This window comes from Phoca vitulina, unplaced genomic scaffold, assembly GCF_004348235.1.
Source record: "Phoca vitulina isolate PV1807 unplaced genomic scaffold, GSC_HSeal_1.0 scaffold35, whole genome shotgun sequence".
In the NCBI taxonomy this organism is placed as follows: Eukaryota; Metazoa; Chordata; class Mammalia; order Carnivora; family Phocidae; genus Phoca; species Phoca vitulina.
Genome location: NW_022589738.1, coordinates 13132812 through 13152366, shown reverse-complemented (window position 1 = coordinate 13152366; position 19555 = coordinate 13132812). Strand labels below are relative to the sequence as shown.

Genomic DNA, 19555 nt, shown 5'->3' with positions numbered 1-19555 from the left:
CCGACTTTGCGGGGGCCTCAGAGGCTTTTAGAGACAGATCAGCCCCGCACTTCCCTCTGCTGGGCCGTACTCCCTTTCTGCCCTGAGGGAGGGGCTGGTGGAGCCTTCCAGATCCCTCCAGTCCCCGGGTGGTGCCCGCGAAGGGGCTCGGGCTCCGGGTGATGCTATCCGCAGGGCTCCCCCGGGGAGTGGAGGAAGGAAGCTGGATACAAAATGGCTGAGGAGGAAAGCCAGCCGGCCGGGTCCGCAAGCGAGGAGTTGGTGCTTCTCCGCCCCCTCACCCCGTGGTTCCCACTCGCTGCCCCCAGCCGGGTAAAATAGGAGGCCCCTTGCTAAGTAAGCAGCCAGGGCGGGTCGTGGCGTCCGGGTTTATCTGCAGGAGCATCCGGCCCAGCGCGGCAGCTTCCAGGGCTCTTAAGCCGGGGCCAGGTGGAGCCCAAGACAAGGCCTCCTTGAAGCCGCCCCGTATTTATACTCTTTAGGCTGACACCCATCTACCCAGCGAGCCCCTCAGTGTAAACCAAAGGGCAGCTCACTCACGGGTGCCTGGGTTGGAGGAGCTCAGAGCCTGACACTAATAGAGCCCAGACCAGAAATTCCAAGAGGCAGTCGGTGCTATCACGTTGGGCCTGCCTCTCGGACCCTCCTCCTCCAAACGCCCAATAACCCCTCAAAGGTCAGGCAGAAAGAGCCGCCATCTTCAACCTGGCGACCCCTAAGTCTAGGAGACTTCTGCCGTGGAAAGCAGGTACCTTTAGATGTTTCCGGATGACTGAAATCCCAGGAACAAGGATGCCCCGTGCTTGGAGGGGGTAGGCTAGTAAATCTTTTCCGGGCCACTAGGTAAGCCCAGAGTTCTTTTACGCAGTAACCAGGGAAGACTGTTAGTATGTGTTGTTTAAAATAGTTACCATTAAGAGGCTAGCTCATACCATATGAAGTAAAAATACACTATCTGTGATCACCCAGATCCCACCTATCACAATAATCAGCGGCATAAATGTGAGAACAGCCTCTGAAGAGCGTCACCAGGGACCTACAGAGCTTTATGCTTTAGATTGTACACATATGTTACAAATGAACTGCACCCACAATGTTGGAACCCCACGGTCCACCAAATACCAGGTAAGGACCTCACCACGGGATGCGTGACCTTTCCCCCAGACTTGGGTGGTGGTTGAAGGTGTGGAAGGGGCCCTGGCAGGTCTTGCACCATCAGCCTGGGCCAAAAAGTGTGGCCAGGCTCCAGGCCTGCTCCCTGAGGTACCAACCTGCTTGCCTAGTTAGTTGCGGGGCCGGGATAGAATCTGCAGCAGAAGAGTGCCTGAGAGCCTGAGGTCCAGCCATATGTTCTAACCGAGAGACCTTTCCAAGGGGACAAGAGGTGGGTGGGAGAGGTGTGGCCCCGCACCTCTCCTTTCTGAGCCCCTTTCTTTCTTTCTCCACTGCCTGTGCTGCCCCCCCCCCCTGCGCTCACCCACTGCCTCCCTCTGCCTCCTCCCCTGCTTTCATTGAAATCCTCCCCTTGCTGAGTGTTGGGTAGAGCAGCCTGACCCCCCCCCGCCCCCCCGGGGGACTCCTGGGAGGGCAGGGGAGGAGGGAGCCCAGGAAGGCCATGGCTGCATGAACGCTCTGCAGGCTCCGAGGTGTCCCCAGCTCCCGGAGTCCCTTCCTGAATGGGGACACGGGATGGGACTGCCCTGCGTGAGCTTTCTTCTCCTCCTCCCTGGAACAATTCCAACTAACCGGGCCAATAGGTGTAAACTCCCAACCCTCCCCTGCCTTAGAGCACCTCCGGAAAATCTCACATTTTAATTCCCAGTGAGTCACGAACCACCCTCCCCACACACACACTCATGCCTCTTAGGACTCCCTTAATAAGATATTTTTAAAATCCCACAGAGTTGGAAAATGTATCCCTCAGAGATGGAAGCGAAATCCTTTAATCCCACCAGCCCGCACGGGGATACTATGGAGGCCCGGCTCCTTAAAAAAGTCGGGGGGGGGGGTGGTGGTGAATGCTGCAAATTACGTCAAAGGCGAATTTACTGGCCTGTTTGTCTCCAGCATCAAATTTCTCCCACAGTCAGCCCTCCTCGCGGCCCCCTCGCATTTACAGCACCGCACCCCCCCCCAATTCATTTTAACTCTAGGACTTTTAAAGTTAGACAAACAGGCCCCTTTGTCAGCAGCCCCAGGAGGCCACAGGATTCTGAGAGGCAGCAGGCTCCCTGTCTCGCTTAGTTCCTGGATTTTCCAAAAGTTCTGGACGGTTACATGCAACTCTTAACTCCGGGAAAAGCCTGTGCCTGGGGGGAAGAGTTGGGGAGGCATGGGAAGGGGAGAGAAGGTGGCCGGGCACGGTGCCAGGGTCTCTGCGGCGGCCTAACCGAGCCGGAAGAGCCTGGCACGGCTCCACACTCAGCCAGGCCAGCTCTCCTGCGCGGCCCACAGTGGCACGGCGGCCTCCTTGCCTGGAACCACGTTCAGAGAGTTTCCCCACAAATACCCAACTTCAGCCTTCCTGGTTATTTTAGACTTGTTTTGAATAAAAGGAGTCGCTTCAGAAAGAAATGTTGCTACAACACACAACCAGAGGCCTTTTCTCCAGCTGTGTCTGTAACTCGCATGCGTTCAGTCTAATAACTTTTAATGTCTGGCCCTAAAATGTCTTTATAAAAAATAGCTTTACAGCGTAATAGTCCAGGTGTCTTTCTGCTTGTTACCGGAGATTAAAAAAATGTGTGGGTTAGCTTTCAGAGACATCCACCTCCAGAAAGACCGGGAAGAAAAAGGCGTGCATTCCATTATGCAGGCGCGGGTCCTGGAAGTGGTGACGGCCCAGCAGGGCTGGGCACTGTTCTCGGGGGGTGGGGGGGGGGGGCACTTGCCTGCCTGTCTTTTACATCAGTTGTTATAAGCAGCTCTGGAGCCTGAAGATTTAATTCTGCCAGAAGTTTCGGGTTTCAAACGGTAGAGATGTTTCACTTCTGCTTTGAAAAGGGCTCTTTTTATAACTATGTACTGAGAACTAAAACAGAATAAATAACATCGCACCTAACACCAGTCCCGCAGTCAGTATTGAGTCTAATTTTTAAAAGGGCTCTGCTAGCTAGAGCTGATTTTGGCCTTGACCTTGACTTCGTAATCAACTTGAGATGCTTTTGATTATTTTTGGCATGGAGACACTCCAGGATATTTTAAAACTTTCCGTGTGGATTTACAAGCTACCTCCATTTCGGATTGATGTTCTCATCGAGCCTGCACCATCTTGTCCTTAAGGCAGAAAGAGACTTCCCCCACCCCCAGCATAAAAAGACTCTAGCGAAGAGCCCAGTAGGATCACCTTTTGCGGCGAGGTCCGGGCCCGCGGTCTGGGTGCGGCTAGGCCGGAATACCCCTCCCCCACTCCCACCCCTTCCCGCCAGCTTCACGAACTGGGGCTTCACGGCTCGCCCTAGAGGCTCTGCGCTCCGGGGAGGCCGGAACCTCGCCTCTCCGCCTCCCCCTCCCGCCCGCCGGCCCCCGCCCTCCCCCCGCGGCCAGTACCGCGCGGGGTGCGCTGGAGAAGCTCAATACGTGTCAATTGAATTGAACTGCTGCGGGCGCAGGCTGTACGCCGCCGCCGAGCACCGATCAGCACGACGTTACCGAGTGGAAATTTATGGGGCGAACGGTGTAAGCCAAAAGTTGCTCCCTGCCAAGGAAAATAAAACGCGGGAGATAATCTCCCGAGGCCGGGGGCTGAGGGGCCAGGACAGAGCCTCCAACCGTCTGAGGTGCAGACTACGAAATGCCCGTAAACGGGGAGAAATTCTGGCGGATCTCCGCTCCCCTGCCGCCCCCACCCCCGCTTCCTTGTGCCCCACTGACTGCCTTCCCCACCCCACCCCCACGCCCCCGCCTCTCCAAACAATTCCCACACAATCGAAACGTCCGGGGAACTCGGGTGCGGAGTTCGGGCGGAACGGCCACCGGGGCCAGGCGTGGTGTTTGCAGGTAGCTTTCTGGGCACCAGGATGGGCCAGGGCTCCTCCCGGAGGAAGGGGCGACGCAGGGCGAGGGTGGGCGCCGACGCGCACTCGCCAGGCTCTGCCGGGTCTCGGAGGGGACGCGCGAGCGGGAGAGCGCAGCGCTGGTGGCGAGAGGAGGCAGCGGCGCCTGCCGCTGGGGTTTGACAGCTTTGGCTGCGCGGAGTGCGAGGCGCTTTATGGTAATTGCGGTCCTCCACTGGCCTTCTGGGTAGCGAGGGGAGTCTCGGCGCGCGGCTGGGAGAGCCGCCCCCGCCGCCCCCCATCCCCTCGGCTCGGGATCAGCCGGCCGCCCGAGCCGCCGCCGCCGCCCGAGCCGGTCTCTGGCTCAACCAGGACGCGCGCCCGGGCCGGGTGTGCGCAGCCAACTCGGTCCGTGCGGGGGAGGGGAGGGCAAGGGGCGAGGGGGGGGAGCCACCCAAGTGGTCCGGGCTCCGGACCCAGAGAGGTGAAACGCGCCCGGCCGGGAATCGATGACGGCTGGGGAAACTCGGGCAAACCTTTCCTGGGGAATCACCCCTCCGCAACCCCACCGCCGAGGCGCCGCAGCGGAGGGTGAGCGGAGGCTGGGGGAGCTCAAACTTGCGAGAGCTGGAGGCGGCGGCGGCGGGCGGGCGGCTGTCGCCCGAGCGCAGCGCCTGCGGGGGGAGGGGAGGCGGCTGCTGGGAGGGAGGGAGGGCGGGCGGGCGGAGGGAGGGGGAGGAGGAAGAGGAGGGAACCGGGGAGGGGGACGCGTTGGGATCGCGGCGTGCGGCGGCAGACGGAGCCCGGGCTCCCAGCGGCAAGGTGAGGAAGAGCTACGCTCCTCGTTGAACGCGGGCCGAGCTCGGCGGCTGCGGGGGAGACGCGCCGGAGCCCAGACCGCGACCGAGAGCGGGAGCGAGGCGGGCGGCGGCGGAGGGGGAGCCCGCGAGCCGCCGGGCGGGGAGCCCAAGCCGCGCTGTCGCCGCGCAGGGACGACTTGGCCAACACACTCACTCACACACACACACACGCGCGCGCGCGCGCGCGCACACACACACACACACACACACACACACTCACATACACCCAGCCCGAGCGGGCGCTCGCGGCGATCCGTCAACATGGCGCTGGGGCTCCTGCCCGAGCGCGGGCGGCAGCAGCGGCGGCGCGGGAGCTGCTGAGCCCGACCGAGCCCGGCCCAGCCCCGGGAGCCCGGAGGATCGCGCGGGGCCGTCGCCACCTGCCCGGAGGCTTTGAGCCCGCCCCGCCCCGCCCCGCCCCCACCCGGCCCAGAGCCCACCCCTCCGCGGGGCCGACCCCGAGGGCAGCCGGCTGGCAGCAGACGGCGAGGGAGACGAGCGAGCGCGGCACCGCGAGCGGGCTGCGGGCAGCCGGGGACGGCAAACTTTGCTGCTCGCCGCGCTTCCCCGGCCCGGCTCCTTCTCCGCTCGCTAACGTCGCCACCCCACTTTCCTCCAACCCCGCACACCTCTCCCCACCCAGCCATCCGCCCCTCGCTCCTCCTCGCCGCCTCGACTCTGCTCGGGGGTTGGGGGGGGGGAGAGGAAAACTTCAAAGCGCCGGATCGCAGGCTCCCTGCTTACTCCCCGGCCGGGGATTTCAGGTCAGTGCTCGGAACACCTTTCCCCGGGGAGGCCGCGCGGGCGGCGGGCGGGCGGGCGGGCGCGTCGCGGGCTGCAGTCGGCCCCCTCCCTCGGGGCCCCCTCCCGCAGCGGGTTGCTCCTTCGAGTCTCTCGCGTACCCCGTGGAGCTCGAAGCTTTCGCCTCGCGCTTCCCTTTGGCTGCTTGGCTCGCTTTCGTTTTTATCTCCTAGCTGTAAGTTATTAAAAATGCAGCCAGCCTAAGCGGCCCCGCGTGGGCACCGGGGAGGGAGGGACGCGGCGAGGGGCCTGCCGCCTCCCCGGGGGCTGGGAGGAGAGCAGGGAGTTCGCGGAGTGGAAGTTTGCAGCCTGTGTGTGTCTGTGCGCGGGAGCGCGGTCGCCGCTGAGCGCCGCGAGTCGGGCGGGGGGGGGGGGGGCGGGGCGGGAAGCTGGGAAGCTCGGCTCGGCGTTAGCTCGCGAGCAGGAAGGGGAGGGCGGCGGGTTCCCGTCTGCTTTCTTTTTCGACTCGGGAAAGAACTGTAAAAACCCCCAGCCGCCGCCGCCTCGTCTCGCCTCTCCAGGGGCCGGTCGTTCCTCCTAGTGGAACGACGGCGTGTGCGTGCGCAAGGGTGTGTGGCGGGCGCCCCGGGCCGAGCCGAGCTCGACCTGCCGCCGCCGCCGCCGCGCAACTCGGGAGGGGAGTCCCGGGTTTTTTCTTGGCTTGCCCCAAAGCGCGAATCACGTGGATTTAAAAAAAAAAAAAAGAAAGAAAAGAAACTACTAGGAAATCGAGCCGAGCGAGGGGTTCCGACTCGGCCCGCCCGCCCGCCAGCCAGGTCAGACGCTTTGTTTTTTAAATGTTCTTCTGAAATTATAACCCGAGGCTCCCTCCCACCCCCCACGCCCTCCCCGACGTTGCGGGGTAGGTTTTAAGTTGTGAGCCCCCGGGGGCGGGGGGAGAATGTGCGGGGGCGGGGGCGGGGGCGGCGGCGGGAAGGGAGGGCGCGGGCGGCGGGGGGGGGGGCGAGACCTGGGCCCTCCACTGGGCAGCGGGGAGTCTGGTGGGGAAGCTCTTTGGGCGTGTGCGTGTCTGTGGCCGGAGGAAGTTGGTCTCACTCGGAGGGCGTGCGGCGCAGAGGCTGAGGGCGAAGAGGAACTTGCGCACCCGGGCGCGATCCTCGGCCGAGGCGAGGAGGGCGAGGCGCCGCCGCGCCGCGGGGCCCGCGCTCGGAGCAGGCGGGCCGCGGCGCCGCAGAGCCTCCGCCAACTCGGGGGCTCAGGGCGGCGGCGACGTGCGCCTGCTGTTTACCAAGCGAGCCCTGGGGCGCCGTGTGCGGAGCAGGGCGGCTCAAGGCACGCGTGGTCCCGGCGGGCTTTCCGCCGCTCGCACTTTCGAGTGGGCACTTCCCCGGGTCCCTGAGACGGCGGAGTCTGGCCGCGTGTAGGCCGAGGCCGGGCGAGGCTTAATTTGCTGTTAATGAATCTTTTCCAGAAAGTCCGCGATCTCCAGCTAGAGGCTGTGAGTGCCTGCGCGTGAGGGCGCGCGCCGCCGGCGTCTGAAGGGTGGGGGTGGGGGAATTGAAGAGCGAAGGAAGGGGGGGGAGGGTTATGTGTATTTAAAAACAAACCTTAAAAAGAAACCAGCGCGCTTCAAATAGGTATTCTCACAGCCTCTCTGTGTCTAGACCAGACAGCTCAGGGTTTTAGCTGGTTTTTTTCTTTTTTCTTTTCTTTTTCTTTTTTCTTTTCTTTTCTTTTTTTTTTGAGAGGGAGAAGGCGAAGGGAGGGGTAGTGGTATTTGGTGCAAGGGGTAGCCTCTTGTCGAAAAATCCTTAAAAATGGCCTGGAAGTGAAAACAGGGAGGAAATGGCCCACCCTAGAAGGTAGTGGGTGGCGAACGCAGACAGAGTTGGGTATTTCTAGCCATCTGACACTTCCTGTGGCACTGGAAACGGACACCGCGGGCCGAAATCAATCCTTACGAGGTGTTGGATTCGGGTTTGCCAGCGGAATTGCTTGTGTGGAAGGCATTTTAATTGTCGGCCTCGGAGACTTCTGTACGTGGGCACTTGGAGAATACGTTTGCTTCTCGACCCTTCCCACTCCACCCCCGACCTGTTATCTGGTCTGGGCTTTGCAGTGTTGGTTCTCGTGTTTATTTTGGGCACGATTTCACCGCGTGGAGGGACGTTGGCGGGGGGGCGGGGGAGCTGGCGGTGATTAATATGCCGTCCAAGTTTAATGCGAGGCTGGCCTTCAGTGTGCGGGTATCCGCCGCCCCTCGCCAGGATTGCCTAGGGTAGTTAGGGGAGCGCGCGGGGTTCGGGCGCCAGGCGCTCGGCAGGCAGGTTGGGGCTGGGGCTCGTACGGCCCCAGCGCTGTCCTTTGAGGCGCTGTCACCAGTAGGTGACTGAGAGTTAATTAGGAAGTGTTCTCCGGATCAATGGGCCGCACAGCTCATTAGCGATTCTCCCCAGCCCTTTGCAGGGCCGGCCGGGCCTCTGCCTCCCACACAGGCCGGGGCCCCGCGGCCCGGGCTTCGGAGAGCGCGGCTGGGAAGTGGGGAGGGACCGGCAGCAAGGGGCGGTGGAGAGGCGAGTGTAACTTCGCCGGGCTGCGCGTTGCGTGCGGCGCCGCGAGGCCCGCGCAACCCGCTCTTTCTTCCTGCTCTCGGTCGCCTCGACTGTGTCTTTAACTCGCTCCTGCTCGCGTCGCTGCCTGGCGGCTCCTCCCCGCCTCCCTCGCCTATCTCTTGTTCTCTAAGCACGACGCCTGTGCTCCCCGCCCAGTTTGGGATTAGACAAGATAAAAATAGGACTGCCCAGCGCGCAGAGCTGTGACTGCCCCGGCAGCCGGGCTGGCGGGAGCGCCGGGGGCCGGGGCCAGGGCCGGCGAGAACCCGCCGTGCGCTCGGGGCGGCCCGCGCCCGTAGGCTCCCACCCCCACCCTGCAGGCGCGGTCACGCTCCCCGGGTTCTGTCCGCCGGGAACCGTGCGAACAGGGGGACCTGGGCAGGGTCTCCGCGCTCTCGCGGGTGTTGTTGGTGTGCCTGTGATAGATCGGTCTAGACAGGCATGCAGGCTCCCTCCCGGCTGAAGGACGGGAAGGGGGGGGGGCGGGCCGCGGAGGCGGCGGCAGACTCCCGTGAGCAGCGAGTGAGCGAACAAGCCTGCGGGCCCTGCGAGCAGGGTGGAGGGAAGGCTGTGAGGATTTCTCTTAACCCTTTAAAGGCAATGGGGGAGTGCGATGCGGGAGTGGGGGCAAAGATCCTTGTAGAAATTCCTGGAGGCAGAGTAGCCCCCCGGAGGGAGGGGGGCGGGGCGGGAGTCTGGGCCTAGGGTTTTCCTTTCTCTTCTGTGCTTGCACGCTCACATCCTGGTGCATTGGACTCGATTCTTCGACAAACCAAACGCAGCTGCTAGATGGTCTAGTTTGACCCAGGACTTCTCAACGGGAGGGAGGCGTGAACACACAGTAGGCACCTTCACTTAAGGAACCGGGTTTAGGAGATGCAGATCTAGACCTCCCAGAGAGAATTCGTGCAGACGATCTAGTAATGGGAAGGTCGGCTCAGAGCTGTGGTGGGGTGGGGCCTCTGACCAAGACTGCTGCAGACGGAAGACCTGAGACTGAAATGCCAGGCCAGTGTGTACAGGTATGCGTTGGAGACAGCAAAGAGGTCCTTGAGTTGTCTGTATAAATAGACGGCACTTTTAACCATGAACTTGTGGGGAGTTAGAATCAGATATGTGCAAGGAGACAGCCTCTAAACAGGAGTTGGTTAGGGATGTGTACAAGATCGAGCATCCGTATGCACAAACGTGGGGTCGACATTGAGCCCGTCCAAAAATTTAAACATAACCTCACAGAGAGTGGTCTAGTTCTTTCTAGAGGTTGAAATTGGTGGGTGGGTTACCCTATACATAAATAAGTCATTAGTGAACACACCTCTGTCTCCTTCCCCATCCTCTTCCTTTTAGGGTTTGTGGTTCAGGGGATTCTCTAGTTATATTTAAACTGCAAACCCATGTTGGTCTAGCCTGGGAATGGGCCACATATTACGGGCAAAGCAAGAATGTAAGTAGTGGGGAGGTGTAGGAGCTAGACAGGAATGTTCAGATTAAGATGTGCGCCTGGATGACATGTGCTGAAACAAATCAAGACACTTGGTCTCCGATGCCCACATGGAACAAGAGATACATAAGAGATAAAGAACTGGCCGAGGAGAATGTAAACAGGGGTGTGCAAATACAGGGACCTATAGTGATATTCTAAGAGAAAAATCCCAGACTTTGTTGAGCTGGAAACTGGGGCAGAATTTCTGTAAGTGCGTTCCAGAGACAAAAGCCCATTTAAAGGTGTGAAGAGGGTCACTTGGAAACACAAAAAGCATTCATATGCATACATCCATGCTTAGATACACTGGCTGAATGACAAAAACTCCTCCTTGGCCGACGAAGACTTTCCTGCCGGGGGAGAGCAATGTGGGCACGGAAGTGTGGGCCGCCTAACCACCTTTGTGCACTCACTGGCAGGGAAAAACTGTCGTAGGCTGGAAGGAAACTGAGGGCAAAGCGGCCTAGCTAAGGGCGAATGGCCCTCGCTCACCAGTAGTACTTCTGGTTATAATTTCTTCCCTTCTGGGGCAGGGGAGAGGGTATGTGTGGAGCTGGTAGGAGGATCTCTGAGAGATTCTGAGTTCTTGACCTTGAGTGGATGGATGGTGGAGGAAAAAGAAGAGTAGGTCAGGAGGAATAGATAGATGGTGGCCCTCCTCTGAAGTCCTGTTTGCTGATGTGGCTGTCAGCCTGGTGGACTGATAAAGATAGAACCGAAAGAAGTGCGAAGTTCGGCCTCCGGGAGCAATAAAGGGGAGGTATGCTTTCATTTTGGTATGCTTTAATTTTTTTTCTTTTTCTTTTCTGGAGGAGACCTTGCGGGGACGGTCTGTGTAGGGTGGATTAGCAGGCGCCTGTGCGACCCCAGACGCTCACGTAAACTAGGCTAGGGTTTGGTTTGCCCGCGGCGTCGATTTGCCGCGGTCCCTCTTTGTCTGAGCCCAGCCGGGAATTCCAGCTTTTATTGGGAAGACCGCACTCGGGTGGAGCCCGCGCAGGGTCGGGCGGGGCAGGGCTGGGCCGAGCGGTCTGGGCGGGAGGCTTGCAGGCCGCAGTGCTGCCCGAACTCCGGGACGGTCCTCAGGAGCGCAAGGCAGCCCTGACGATACCACCTCGGTGGTTTCCTCGAGGGCGCCGGGCCCGGCCGAGCTAGCCAGGCGCGGCGGGGCGGGGTGGGGGACCTGGAGGGTCCACTTCGGCCTCCGAGCCCAACCCCTCCCTCCCGTTGGCCCCACCCCTCCCCCCGCCAGCCCGAGGCCGAAAGGAGCTCAGAAGGCCCTTTGTTAGGCCCCAGGGTCACACCCGTGCCCTGGGGGCCGCAGAGGGGCGGGAGAGCGGTGCTCTCGGCGAGAAAGGACCTTATCCTTGCTCGGAGGCCTCAGCCGCCCGCTCACACGGTTCGGGGAGGGGAGGCCGAGGCCGGCCAAGGCCCGCCCCAGCTGCTTTGCCAGTGTGTATGGCCCACAGGATTCCGTCTGTTTGCAAAGCAGGCTGCACTGCTGGGGCCTAGGTGGCGGCGGCGGGGTTGAGAAGCTGCTGGGGCAGAAGTGGACAGCCTCCTCGGGCCGCCCGGGTGGTAGCCCAGCCGCCTTCGTCGGGAGCACTTGGCCCGAGACTTCCCCCGACCACCAGCCCGGCCCGACGGCTTTTTGCTAGTTGCCCCCAACGTGTTCCTCTGGGAGGGATATCTGACTTTGTGTTGGATGGGAATGAAGGAACGATGCTTTTCTGCGATATTTCTGTAGAAGGTCCCCTTTCCCAGCACAGGCTCATCTGTGCCTGTCCTCAGTCGAGGGTCTCGGAAATGGGGGTCCCTCACTTGGTTAATTTTTAGAGCTATGTCTCCCCAAGCCATCCATCCCCCCCCCCCCCAGCACCTACAGGCTCGGCTCCCCGTGATTAGACTAACGGGGAAGTCCGCTAGAAGATCCTGACAGCATAAAATATAATTTGTGATCTAAAAGACAGTTTCCAGTATAATCTCATTATGCACCACAGACTCCCGGTGTTATTTTGTGGAAGGCGGACAATGATCAATTTACATTGACCCGGGGCTGGGCGAGCTTTTAGATGGTAATTGCCATATTGATTTGCATGCAAAAAGGAGACCTGCTAAAATTAAAGACCGGAAGCTAAATTAAACTAAATTTATTGTCTAGGTGCAAACCAGAGAAACTACTGGGGGAGGGGGTGAGTCAGGTCGGGGTGCCAGGGCCAGAGCAGGTGAAAGTCCCAGAGAGCTTCCAGAGGTCACAGATTTGGGAGCGATCTTTGCCCTTGTGATTTCATAATGTGAGGAGGGGGACTTGTTTAGGGTATGGGGACTCAGCGGGAAAAAGTTATAAACAGGCACCATTGCATTGAAGGCACTGGGGTCTTTTAATGCTAATAGTAACTGGCGAGGGGGAGGAGAGGTTTATAGGGTTATAGGGGTCTTCCTGCACCATTTCCGGCAAGCCCCTATTTCTATTGTTCTACCCGAGCGCTCGCAATCGTGCCAGGGACACCCAAAACTCTTACAACTAAAGAGTTTAAAAAAAAAAAAAGCCCGCGGCCCTGCCCGCCCCACTCCCACCCCTCCCCCCTGCGTAAGTTCTTAAGGAGCGCGGGCGAGCGTGGGGCGCACTGCACGCGCGCCGCGGGCAAGCGGGGACCGTTGGGCGCCTGCCGGAGTTCCTCCCCGGACGCAGCAGCCCCACGCTCGGCCGGACGCCGATCGCTCCGGGGAGCCGCCCGCTCCAGGTGGTTCCAGGTGGCTCAAGGTGTGTGTGGGGGGGTCTGCCGGGCCCGCTGTCTCGCGGTGTCGGGGCGGGGGTCGCCTCCCCGGAGGTTTGGAAGGGCCTGCTCGGAGCTAGGGGCGGGGGGGGGGGGGGGGGAGGGCGGAGGCTGGAAACCCTGCCCCGATCGCCAACGCCGGAAAGTTTAAAAAAGAGAGAGAAAGCCACTGGCCGGGAGCCAGGGGCGGCCGGGCGGCGGGGGCGTGTTCGGCTGGCTAGTCGGGTGAGGACCCGGCGCCGCCATTGCCTCGATCCCTCCCGCTGCCGAGGCCCTTGCCGGCCCAGTCGCTCCTGGAGCCATTTCGCACATCCGGAGCCCCCGCCTCTTGGAGGAGCCACGGGCTCAGCCCCGGGAAGCCCGCAGGGGCAGCCGACTGTCCGGTGCCCCTGCCCTTCCCGGTGGCCACCGAGCCGAGCGGGAGATGGTCCTGTGCAGCCTGGGTCGTCGGGTGTGGAGAGTTCCCGGAGCATCTGAAAGCCTGGGGCAGATCTGGAAATTGGGGATGGGGCGGGGTGGCGATGTTAGGCCCCGACCCCCGCTTCTGGGATGAGAAGTTGGAGAAATGAAAGATAATCCAGTCCCTAGCTTGTCTCAGAAGGCTTGGCCTTTTGTGGGAACACCCCTCCCCCCGGGTAGGGGAGTCCAGTAGGGCCTGGGGTCTTACGAGCCACTTCCCTCATAATTTCCTCCCCCACCCCATTTTGGTCCTTGGGGTTTTTCTTTAAAACCCTAGGAAAGGAGTAGGCGCACTCTTTCCAAAGGGCTTTTGCTCTATCTAGATAATTTGATTTATTGTTTTATGTGGCAAAACTAGGGTGGCAGGCCCAGCCCCAGTACCAGGAGTCAGCACTTTATTACAGGGCCCTGAGAGTAGCGACCCACCAACCCCCTGCCTATTTTGGACTCCTGGAGGAGGGGAAAGTGGAGCTTTGTTGGAAGCCCTGACCTCACACCAGGGTATTCCAGGGTAGGGAGATGTGTAGGAAGTCTCGGGAAATTGGGAAAGACTTCAAGTGGACTAAGAGGTTACTGGGTGTAGGAGAAACTGGGTTCTGGTCTCCTTGTTGACTAAGTTATACGTTACATCAACGCTTTCCTCTTAGCCTGTCTTCGAAGACAAGGGCTAAGGAAGCTTTCCGAAGTTCTTGGGGATTTCAAATGGCACAATTAGACCAATAATTGGCTCCTCTCCGCAACTCCAGGACTGAGTTTGACCGTGGCCCATTTTTACTAGCTGTGTGACCTTGGGGGCAAGTTATTTATGGCCTCTGAGCCTCAGTAAGTTTCTTCATTTGTAAGACTGGGAATAATTATCCACCTTTAGGATCAAAGAAGACTACTTGGCACATAGTAGGCCCTGAGGATTTAGGGATTGCTTTGAATGACTAATCAGGTTCCTATAGGTGCGCCGCCGTTCCCCCCCCCCCCCCCCCCCCCCCCCCGCCCTCCCGAGACCTGCCCAGGCCAGTGTCCCGGGAACGACGCAGGTTAAATTCGCCTCCGAGGATATTTCTCTGGTCTGCCTTCGTGGGCTCCTCTTTGTTTTGTTGCAGTTCTTTGCATTCTGCGCTCTAAAGGGTTCCATATGAAAGGGCTTGGGTTTTTTCCCCCCCTAAGTGGGGTCATTATTTGGCTAGGAATTGATTCCAGAACCGGGCATCTAGGTGCTCTTTGGCAAGCCTCCCCGTCCTTCTTTCAGGGGAGAGAGGAACTAGTGGCTGGAGGGGTGAGACCTGGTTGGAAGAGGTGAGGGGTGGCCTGCTGCAGAGGCTAGAGGTGCTGTGGTTTGGTTGATAGGGATTAAGTCCGGATGTTACGAGGTCTCAGTGTGGTTTTCAATAAAGTCTGCCAGGGATTGCATCCTTTTTTTATATCGATATGTATTTTAAAAAATTACCAGCATGAGAAGAAAACCAGACCTGTATGGATCCAGGCCGGTAGTAAGCTACTGTGATCAGGTTTCCTACTCGACTCCCAGAGGGGAAGTCAGCGTTTGATTGAAGCTACACTTGGTTCTTGACTCTCAGGGGATGCCTGCTCTGAAACAGGAGCCCTCCCTTTCTCTCCTCCTCTCTCCCCTCCTCCTCCCTCTTTTTCCCTTCTTCCCCTAAAAGCCTTTGTGCTGAAAGAGCTTCAGTAGGCACGAATCCCTGGTCCCTCTCTAAAGAATGCCTCCCAGCCTTTGCTGACATTGTTTTGTGAACAGTGGGTTTTACCAGGCCAGCAGTTTTCCCCGCATCTTAGCTCACTATTTTAGAGGTAGAGTATGGCCAGGATGCGCCTAACTGCCGTGATTTCCACACCGTGGAGCCAGGGCCTTGCCTGTAATCTGAAGACACCTTAACCTTTGCCCCAGATGCCTCCAGAGGGGGTGAAGGTGGGGAGAGCAAGGACAGGGGGTCGTTGTTGAGGGTCTGTTTGTTTTTCTCCGGCAACAGAGGCAGAGGGTGGAGAAGGGGCCGAGTCAGGGAGGAGGGACGGTCCAGCTTTGGGTCTGATTTAAAACTTGGTCTAATTGGAGAAGCTCTTAGGCACTCAACAGTTCTGTACAAATGCAAACTTGAAATAGCTCTAGGCCTACGTCATTTAGGACAGAATAAATGAAGTACAGAAATGTCCAAACTATGCAAATCCTGGAGTTGTCTGCCCTCCCATAAACACATGACAAGTGCCAAGGCATTTCCAGTCAAAACAGCCATGGAACCAGCAGCCTCCATCCTTTGTATTTATTATTTTATTAACAGCATTTTACACAGCAGTTAACAAGCAGAGCCCTGCCTGCTTTGCGCCCCGTCTCTCGGCTGACGGGGGGGGGGGGGGGCTGGATGGATGGCGGTGGGGAGGAGTGGTCTCTAAAGGAGACGGCTAGCTGGAGGAGTCTCTGCAGATGGGTAAGGAAAAGTAGCATTTGGGGCTTCTTTCTACTGGCCCGAAAGAGAAGACAGCGCAAGTGAGCCTTTGGAGGAAGAGAATCCCCTCTCCCTTCTCAAGAGGAAAGTTGCACAGATGTGGTTATGTCTGGTCTCTGCTGGGATTCCAGAAGGTGAAACAGTATCATTTCAGGATCCTCTCTGCCCGTCAGTTATTGGCAATTTTCACAGAATAAGTATTTGTCTGCTGTCCTGAGTCTATATCCTGGTGGAAAGTTTGTAACGAAAAGTAATGCCTTTCTTAAGTCATAAAATGAGCCTTGTATGATTATTTAATTAAAATCTATTTAAGGACCGATTAGGCGTGTAATTTGCGCTAATAATGACGATTATGGAAATGTTCGACTTAACCAAAAATCATAAAGGAGACATTTTGATCAGTGGGGCGGCCAGTAAGTATTCAGGGAGTCGGACCATTTTCGAGGCGCCCGAGGCGGCGGGCGGCGGAAAGTGCGGAGCCGCCTGGCCTCTGCGCCCCAGGGCTCCGGGAGCGGCAGGCCTCCCTGCCCCGACCCCAAGCCTCAAGCCCCATGCCCGGCCCCGGGGGCTTTGCCGAGCAGAGAAAGCGACCCCGGGAGTGTGAACCACCTCTCTTCCCAGCCGAGGGAGTGGGGGAGGGGTGCCTCCCCCCAGCCACCAGGAGGGGCAAACTCTGGGAGAGGGCTGATAAACCACACAGAAATCCCGGCGACAGGGCTGTGCTCTTTCGCTTTTACAATCAGCCGCGACAAACTGCACGCTGCCTTGGCTAGCCTTGGCTGGAGCCTGGGGGGTGGGGGTGGGGGTGGGGGGAGGGGGGTCCCCTTGTTCCGGAGAAACCTGCCAGCTGCTGGGCTTGGTGCGAAGGCAGCGGAGGCAGACACAATGCTGCTGTTGTTGGTTTGATCTCGAACTGGGGATTGTTAGTCTGGCTTTAACTGTGTGGTAAGGGGGGAATGTGAAGGCTGTTTACAGCGAGTGCAAATAATGTGACAGCTGTTGGTGCACGAGCAGCGCTGCGCTTACACAAAGCGTGCACTGTGCAGGCCCGCGGAGAGCTGCAGAGGTGGCCGCCGCTTCTGGCCACGGCGTCCTCGTCCTCGGATGAGAGGAAAAGTCAGCCGCGCGTCGCACCGCCCCCCCCTCCGCCCCCCGCCCCAACACACACCTTTACGGCTCCCAGAATCGGCACGGAGGTGCAGGACGGTGTGTGGTGTGTCGTCTAGTCCTGCAGACGTGGTGGGAGAGGGCCCACAGGGTCCCGAGTGTCACTGTCCAGAGGGGCTTGGCCAGGATCGCTGGACCTGGGTCCTCAGGTGCTCAGAGGCACGGTTTTTAAGATTTGGGAACGTAACTTGCAGCCCTGAGCAAGCTTGTTGGAAACAGTGTGTTATTAACCTAAGGCTTTCTGGAAGTCGCAGAGGCTCTGGTGGCCCTCGTTGCCCCTCTGAAGTGGTTCTGTTACTGAGACAAGTTAGAGAGACAGGCGGGCGCTGTGTTCTGTGCACTCACCACTCTTTCCCCGGGCTGGAAACACAGGTGTGTAGGCTCAGGACCCAAAGGGGGGGTGTACTGGGGCGGGGGGGGAGCGAAGGGGTGCACTTTGGCTTTTGATTACCCACACCCCTTAACCTTCCCTCGCAAGCCTTCCCATTTCCAAGAGCACATTCGCCTTCAGCTGTAGGACGCAAAGGTGCGGCCCTGAGCTGTGCCCACGGCACCACCCACTCTGTGACTTAGATCAGCTAGATGCCCACAGCCACAGGCCTTCTCTGAGGTCCTGGTTGCCCGCCAGGCACTGGGGGGAGGCGCCAGGGCGGGAGGGAGAGCAGTTGGTGGCGGCAGTCACCCCTCCCCCCCCCCCCCCCAGTCCTGGAGAGGTAGGGCTGGCCCAAGCAGGTGGGTTCAGGATGGCCAGGATGGCCAGACACGTTGGGCCTGCTTCTGGGCTGTCCTGGGGCCAAACGGGTGTCAGAGTCGCTCCCCTCCCCCTCCCAAGACTGGAGCCTTCACAGCCCTGCGCCCCCCCCCCCCCCACGGTTTGGAGGATCATTTAGAGCTGATTTAATTCTGTATCTTGTCCTTCTCTGTGACTTTGGTCCCTGGGTGTACAGCCTCCAGGATATCTGCAAATTGAGTTCATTGCCCCCAGCCTCCCAGGTCTACCCTCTCGGAGTTTTAACGTGGACTTCTATATCCAGTTGGGTTCCCCAGTGGGGAGCTGGGAGATGCTTCTGGAGTGATACATGAACTTCGGTGCCAGTTCTATAAATTGGTCTCTTTTTATGACGTGTGCCATTTTCTGTAGGAATGTTGCTTGCAAAACGAGTTTCGCCTTGGAGGAAAGGCGGAAAGATAAACAAGCCTGCCACGCCAAAACACTGGCAGTCTTTCTCCTCCTTCCAGCTCTCTTAAAGCAGCCGGGCTGTATTTCCAGGATTAGACTCGGGCTTGTGAGAGGGACTCTGGTTGGCTTTTTTTTTTTTTCCCCCAAGCAAATGCAAATTAGAGAAAAATAATTTTCTTTCAACGATATGCAATGTATTAGTCACTTGTTATCGTGCTTCGAGGCAGGCCTCATTTGCGCGTCTGCCAGCTCGCTCACATCTGCTCGGCGCTGTTCGGGGCATTTTAACCTTGGCGGTGTCGTGTCTAGTCCCACGGATCAAGGAGGAGTAATTAAGCTCTGAACAGCTACAAAAATTCATGGGCCCCCATCTACACCGTAGTTGTTCCGCAGCTTTGTTTGGGGTGTTCCGAGTTCCAAGATTGAGTAGCAGACACGGGGTTTCTTTTGTTCCTTGTCAAGAAAGTGGGAGCCCCTCTCCTCCTCTGACCCTCACCCCCAGCCCTCCCAGAACTCCCAGACAGCACACACACCCAGCCAAGGAACCTGGGTGCAGATCACAGGACCCCGTGTGTTATGCATCTTTTATGCGTAAAAAGTTCCTTTGTGCCTCCCGTGTACACCCGATAGCCGATGTTAATAGCCTTACGGTATAGCTTGTTCCGTTGCGGGGGTGGGAGGTGGGGGGCATGAAGTGCGTTTTATTCCTACAAAATCCTGGTGGAGATTGCAGTGCATGGACACCCCCTCTGGAGTTGTGATATGGATGGTTTATTCTGGATTTGCCCCCAGGCTGTGCAGACTCCCAAGTGGCAACCCGGCTCTGTCGGGATTAGCCTCAAGGGGGTGTGGGTTTTTTGGGGGGCGGGGGGGGGAGTAAGGGTGATTAATTGCATTCCACCTAGGTTTTCCTGTCCTGGGCTGCCTCCTGTTGAGGGACACCAGCTTCCAAAAGGGCCCTCTCTCGCCCACGTGGTGGTGTGTGGCACCACCGTGAAAGAAAGTGAAAGGAACAAAAACCTGAGGCGGTGGCTTGCATCGGTGTCAGGGGAGAAGGGGAAGTGTCCCATGTTGGTCCAACAGACGACCCCGGGTTGGGGGGGTGGTGCATAGCAGGGACCCACCCCCGGTTTGGCAGCCACTCTCCCCGTGGATCCTTGCAGGGGCCTCCCCTCCCTGAATCCCTCCCCACTTTGCAGTTGGCTGCGCTTGGCTTGCTGCGGGGCGGGGGGCGGGGGGGGGGGGGCACGTCTATGGAGAATAACACTCCAGTCTACTCGGAAGGATCCCAGGATGATGGCCAGGAGGGGTCTGCGTGCGCGCACCCAAAGTTCCTTTTTGTCAGAGATTCAGCGGGGGGGGGCTTGGGAAGGGGGAACCCCAGAGGAGCGCGCGGGCCGCAGGGCCGGAGGGGTTAACTGGGGTCGGGAGACTAGGGATTGCGGAGGGAGGGAGGTCGGGCCGCCTCCCGGAGAGAGCCCGAGTTCCTGGAAGGCCGGGCGGGGGCGCGTCGCGAGGGTGTGGGCGTGTGCCGTGGCGCGGCCCCGCGCGGGGACCTCGGTGTGGGGGAGCCGCGAGGAGGGGCGGGTGAGCCCGGAGCGGCACGGGTGTGTGTGGTGGGAGAGAAAATCCCTTTGTTGCCGACCGATCGCGCTCGGGGCTGAGGCGGGGGAGGGGGTGCCCTTCCTCCGCTCGCCCTCACCGCGGCCGCCTAGGGCCAAGTTCACCCCCCGACCGACCCGAGTGGCTCTCTGCTCTGACCCAGGCGCCCTGGGAGGAGGCAGGGAAGGTTCTGGTTGCTCGAAAG

General features: G+C 59.3%; 1 protein-coding gene across 10 annotated transcripts in view; it reads left to right on the top strand.

The window, feature by feature from the left end:
* BCOR (BCL6 corepressor) overlaps positions 1-19555 on the top strand; it is a 115327-nt gene that overhangs the window by 65702 nt on the left and 30070 nt on the right. For 4 of the 10 annotated variants that reach the window (XM_032426705.1, XM_032426702.1, XM_032426704.1 and 1 more), the window contains exon 1: positions 5319-5619. The exons of 2 other annotated variants lie outside the window; for them this stretch is intronic. The gene's annotated coding sequence lies outside the window, so the exon portion shown is untranslated. Of the gene's footprint in view, positions 1-4172; positions 4214-4762; positions 4818-5318; positions 5620-6363; positions 6433-7267; positions 7654-19555 lie in introns of those variants that run through there. 4 more of the 10 variants (XM_032426701.1, XM_032426696.1, XM_032426700.1 and 1 more) reach the window with 4 other exon arrangements.